Raw genomic sequence first — 6,401 nt, forward strand, 5'->3', positions numbered from 1 at the left:
TTACTGTGTGGTGGCTGGCTCTCCTTGAAGAAACAGATGGTAATGAGCAGTCTGGTTTTCACTAGAGAGTAATTAAGTCTCCCACCAACTCATTGAATCATTTGCATAAACTTCCCAAGACAGAAGTGCAGCTCCTGAAAGAGCTGGGAGAAGCTGAATTGGGCTCTCATCCCTCATTACTATTTATAAACAAGTCACAAGGGATGTGGATCTTGGAATATCAATATTTTCGACCCCCAAATCGATTTGCCGCAAGGTAGCTAAAGCATGGGAATATTTAGACAACAGGTAAATTAGGTTCAACAAAAACATATATGGAAGAAACCTGGGTTACCTGAGGGTCTTTCAGGTTGTGTACCAATTACATACAAGTCCTGTGATCTCTTCTTGGCAGCCTGGTTAGACTAACTTTCAGTTAATTGACAAAGATGAATTAAGTGCCTGACTCGTGTGCCTGTCTCGGGTTATTAAGAAGAAAAGTGTGCGATGTGGTCCCTGCCCTCAAGTTGTTTACAACGTATTTGAGAAGATGAAACTAAGATACAGGAAACAATTAGTGGAGTATGGAAGACAGCATATAATTAAGGGCTAAATTGCGTGGAACAGACCACAGGACGTTGAAAGAAGGAAGTGGTCTGTATGGACCAGCGTGGTTCAGGAATGCTTCACCAAACAGGTGAATTAAAGAAGCACATTTTCCATGTACTCCATAAATATATAGACCCACTATATACCCACAAACATTCAAATTTTTGTTTGAATGAATATATATATATATATATATATATATATATATATATTTTGAGACAGGGTCCAGCCCAGGCTGGAGTGCAGTGGCATGATCTCACTGCAACCTTGACCTCCTGGGCTCAACCCATCCTCCCACTTCAGCCTCCCGCGTAGCTGGGACTACAGGCATGTGCCACCATGCCTGTCTAATTTTTGCATTATTTGTAGAGACAGGGTTTCACCATGTTGCCCAGCCTGGTCTGGAACTCCTGAGCTCAAGAGATCTGTCCTTCTTGGCCTCCCATACTGCTGGGATTAAAGGCGTGATCCACTGTGCCCAGCCCAGAATAAAAAATTAAAAAAAATTAAGGAAAAAAAAAGCATGTTTTCCATAGGACCGATATATGAAGGGACAGTGTGCTTGTGTTGGAAGATAGGGCAGAGAGGGAGACTTGACTCTGGTAATGCGGGGCTTTGGTAGCCAGGCAGGGAGGAAGAAGAACAGAGAACTCAGAGAACTTTCATAGTCAGGCAGAGGAGTCTGGACCTAATTTAATTTACTTTCTTTTATTTTCTTTCATTTATTTATTCTTTTAAAGAGACAGGGTCTCACTTTGTCACCCAGGCTGGAGTGCAGTGGTGCAATCATGGCTCACTGTAACCTCCAACTCCGGGCTCAAGCGATCCTTCTACCTCAGTCTCCCAGTAGCGGGGATTGCAGGCATACGTCATCATGCCTGGTGAATTTTTAATTTTTTTTGTAGAGATGGCACTTTGCTATGTTGCCCAGGCTGATCTCAAACTTCTGTGCTCAAGGAATCTTGCCACCTTGACCTCCTAAAGTGCTAGGATTACAGGCATGGAGCCACTGCACCTGGCCCACTTATTTTTAAAGACTTCAGAACATAGGGACCCAGCCGGGTGCAGTGACTCATGCCTGTAATCCCAGCATTTTGGGAGGCTGAGGTGGGAGGATCATCTGAGGTCAGGAATTTGAGACCAGCCTGACCAACATGGCAAAACCCCATGTCTACTAAAAATACAAAAATTAGCTGGACATAGTGGTGGGTGCCTGTCATCCTAGCTACTCGGGAGGCAGAAACGAGTAGCTGGACCCGGGAATCAAGAATTGCTTGAACCCAGGAGGCAGAGGTTGCAGTGAGCGGAGATCATGCCACTGCACTCCAGCCTGGGTGACAGATCGAGACCCATCTCAAAAAAACAAAACAAAACAAAACAAAACAAAACAAAACCAAAAAAAGAACACAGGACCTGATAAAAGCAGTATTTTGTAATGACTCTTTGGCAACAGTATGCAGGAATCACTGGAGCAGAAAAGACACCCGAAGAAGGGAGGCTGGCTGGAATCGGATACAGTAATCTAGAGTGGGTAGAACTTTATTTAGAAGGATTGCGGTGGACATGGAGAGAAACAAGTAAAAATAGAGCTTTAAGTGAGAGCTTACTACATGCTGGAAAGGCATCTTATTCTCATAACAACCCAAGGTGATACTGATATAAACTCATGTTAGCACCGATTTTCTGATATGGAAACTGTGGTTGAGGAGGTGAACTTGTGACTTGGACCCAGAGGTGGTATGTCTTAGAGCCAAGGTTTGAGCCCCGTGTGAATCTTAAATCACTATTTAGATGGAAGAGATTAATGTGGGAGAAGTAGACATTTTGGCCAAAGAATAGCCCAGGAAATCTGGGCTATTCTTTCCTATATTTCCTAGGAATCTAGCTAGGAAAACCCTGGGTTAGACAAATTTAAAAACAGGTCATTTTCTCTCCCTTTATTTCTAGACCTCTGTGGTGTCCTCTAGGGTGTCCTAGACCTCTATGGGGCTATTGCATATAGCGCATCTGCAAGAGAATTTAGTCTGAGGAGCATGTCTACACTGGCGTCGTGCAGAAGGCATTTGGAAAATGCTGGCGTGAAATCTTCCTTCCTAGCCACGCTAAGCTCCAAAATCAGGAATACCAGGGGGCCATCAGGACTGGAAGTGAGGGTATTCCAGGGACTGCTAGAGAGCCAGAGGTTAGGACCGGGGTTAATTAAGCAAAGGCAGAAAATAAGAGAAGCAGACACAGGAGGCAGCTATCAGCCTGCCAAACTAGATTCAGGGACTTGCGCATTCAAAGTGGGAAGGTTTGGCTACAGGCAAATTAGTTCTAGAGAGAACCTAGTGCCTGGAAGTCCAGTTTCTGCTGCCTGCTGCTGGGTCCTTCCTTGCCTCACCTGGCTGGACTCTGCCAGGTCAGCCTGTCTCTACTTCGGCATCTCGAAGCGTTAAGGCCAAGCAGCTGATGTTCTTGATGTGGGGCTTAACAGAGGTTAGTAGTTTTTCCTGGTTAGAAAAAGTGTTAGAGAATTAGGTTGTAGCAGGAGTGGTTTGATTTGGTTGATACCCTGGAGGCCCAGGGTTGTGAAATTTTACTTTGACTCAAAATGAAATTGGGAGTAATTCTAATGAGAAAAGAAAGTGCTTGAGGAAGAGGATTCTTGCTGAAATCTGAGGCTTTGGAAGGAGAAAAGGTTAAAACAAAACTACAGCTGAGTTTAAAACCCAAGACCCCTTAAACACTGGCTGGCTTTAAAACTCTACTACAAATGATTAGAGCATTAGCCATGATTTCTAAAGCTTGCAATTTCACTTATGAATCTACACACTGATTACATTTTGGATACATTTGGCAGCCAAAGTAGACCAGGAAATCATTATTGGATAAAAAGGGCCACACAGGAGGAAGTTTTTATTGGCAAATATCAACTTATATATTCACAGAATCCTATCATCTTAGTCCTAGAAGGAATCTATCCCCCCTGCCTTATGAAGGCCTTCTCTAAAATGTGTCCAAAGAGACAACAATCTCTTCTCATTTAATAACCTGCCCCCCTTCCAACTCTCTGAAATATATTCCAACCTCTGATACTCCTATCGTATTAATTTAAATCCTTTTTTTTTTTTTTTGGTTATCTCCTCTGTGAACATGGAAAACAGTTATCATCTTTTCTTTCAAAACCCTTCATATTCTAGAAGGCTATAATTACATTTCCCTCAATTTTCTCAGCTTTTGATGGAATAATATACATGTGTATTTCTGACATTTGTTGACTTCTGGGGATATGTAGGGCACTGAGCATGTCACATAAATTATTTAGTTCTGACAAAAGCCTGCATAATATTTATATTGCATAAATTTTATATAAATATAATAATTACACATGATATAGTTTTCCCCTCCACTTTCTATCTAAAGTAGAAGCTCCTTGTAAGCTGGAGTTCTTAGCCCCATTTGAGAGATCAAGAAATTGACACTTGAGGTTCAGAGGTTAATAATACCTTTCAAACAGTTGGTAAATAGAAGAGCCAGGATTGAAAAACTGCCGGTGTTCACGTGAACACACAGATTAAATTTCCCAAACCTTTGAGTTGACTTCCCTACGACTTTTTTTTTTTTTTTTTTTTTTTTTTTTTTTTTTTTTAGATGGAGTTTTACTCTTGTTGCCCAGGCTGGAGTGCAGTGGCTCAATCTCGGCTCACTGCACTCTCTGCCTCCCAGGTTCAAGTGATTCCCCTGTGTCTGCCTCCCAGGTTCAAGTGATTCCCCTGTGTCAGCCTCCCGAGTAGCTGAGATTAGAGGCACCTGCCACCATGCCCAGGTGATTTTTATATTTTTCAGTAGAGATGGGGTTTCATCATGTTAGCCAGGCTGGTCTCAAACTCCCAACCTCAGGTGATCCACCCACCTCTGCCTCCCAAAGTGCTGGGATTACAGACGTGATCCACTGCACCTGGCCCACTATGATCTTTCTATACTTCTTTGACTCCTTTGCTTTTCTTCTCCTATCCTTTCCTTCATGCTGCTTTCTTTGACTATTTGACTATCTTTACTGTTCTTCTTAGCATTCGTTTTTATACATTACACATATATTATTTACATATTGTAAAATTTACACAAGATATAGTTTGCTCTTCACTTTCTCTCTAAAGTAGAAGCTCCTTGTAAGTTGGAACCATGACTTATGCATAATTTATTGACTTTTTAGACAGAACATTATGCTCTGAGTGATGATTGTTTTATTATGGTGTAGAAAAAAAGGGGTCCTATTAAAAGGAAGACAGAGACTTTTATGAGGTCAAACCATTTCTCCTTCCTGCAAGCTCCGAAAGCATCTTTACTTTCTGTTTTCTTTTTATGGAATGCTTCATGAATCTGCGTGTCATCCTTGCCCAGGGGTCGTGCTAATCTCTGTATTGTTCCAATTTGAGTAGATGTGCTGCCGAATCGAGCACCTGAAAGCATTTTGTGCAAACGCAGCCAAGTATAGCAAAAAAAGAGGAGGTGGGTGGGTGGTGCTGGGGTCAGAAGACATGGGTTGAAATTCTAACTCTAAAATTTACTACTCGTTTGACCTGGGAAAGTTACTATTACTTTCTGAGCACCTGTTTTCTCCATGGTAAAATGGGGATGATAATACGGATCTTGTAGTGTTACCAGGATTACAAAATGCAATAGGGTGGGCATTTTATATAGAGCTGGGCACGTGGTAACTGTTACAATGACAGGTTTCATCATTAGAATATGTTCTCTTCTTATACCTCTCTCACAGAAATCACTTTCTTACTAGACAGTAAATTCTTCAAGGGCAGAGGCTGGCCTTCATTTTATTACCACTCCCCTCCCCTCCAGCTTAATGCTGGTCACATGGTAGCATGCAACAAATTCTTGGTAACGGTGTATGAGAAGGAATCCTAGTGAGGAATCCAGGCTGGGGAACTCTGTTAAAGACTCTTTGAAACCGAATGCAGGGTCTGGGTGTGGTGGCTTATGCCTGTAATCCCAGCACTTCGGGAGGCTGAGGTGGGAGTTTCGCTTGAGCTCAGGAGCTCAAGACCAGGAGTTTGAGACAAAGTGAGACTTCATCTCCACAGAAGAAAAAAAAAAAATTAGCTGAATGTGACACTAAGGTGGCTCGTGCCTATAGTCCCCACTGCATGAAAGGCTGAGATGGGAGGATTGCCTGAGCCCAAGAGATTGAAGCTGTAGTGAGCCATGATCGTGCCACTGAACTCCAGCCTGGGTGACAGGGTGAGAACCTGTCACAAAAAAAAAAAGCTGAATGTACATGGAGTCTAAAAGCTATACTTTGTACCAGGCCCTAGAATAATGTTCTACCTATAGAAAAGTTTGAAAATCCAAGTGACTATATTTTCCTTTCTTTTTTCTTTCCTTTTTTTTTTGAGACTGAGTCTCACTCGGTCGCCCGGCCTGGAGCAATCTTGGTTCACTGCAACCTCCGCCTCCTGAGTTCAAGTGATTCTCCTGTCTTAGCTTCCCAAGTAGCTGGGATTATAGGCACGTGCCACCATGCTCAGCTAATTTTTGTCTTTTTAGTAGAGACAGGGTTTCTCCATGTTGGCCAGGCTGGTCTCAAACTCCTGACTTTGTGATCCACCCACCTTGGCCTTGAAAAGTGTTGGGATTACAGGTGTGAGCCACTGCGCCCAGCCTCAATATTTTCATCTCTACTATTTCATTTAGCCCATTTAAAAATATGGAGATAATTTAAAAAATAATGTCCTGTTCTTGCCTTGTAGATTCTATTCTTTCTCAAGCTCTATACATATTTCAAACAAAGTTATTAATATTATCATTTAAAGTGA

At 42.3% G+C, this 6,401-nt stretch overlaps 1 non-coding gene across 1 annotated transcript; it reads right to left on the reverse strand.

Moving 5' to 3' along the window:
- Window positions 1–4,926: 4,926 nt before the first annotated feature.
- On the reverse strand, window positions 4,927–5,030 carry LOC115835257. Its single transcript, XR_004030249.1, has one exon. It is a non-coding gene; the product is annotated as a U6 spliceosomal RNA (small nuclear RNA).
- Between the last annotated feature and the right edge of the window lie 1,371 nt (window positions 5,031–6,401).

The sequence above is a fragment of the Nomascus leucogenys genome, chromosome 5 (genome assembly GCF_006542625.1).
Source record: "Nomascus leucogenys isolate Asia chromosome 5, Asia_NLE_v1, whole genome shotgun sequence".
In the NCBI taxonomy this organism is placed as follows: domain Eukaryota; kingdom Metazoa; phylum Chordata; class Mammalia; order Primates; family Hylobatidae; genus Nomascus; species Nomascus leucogenys.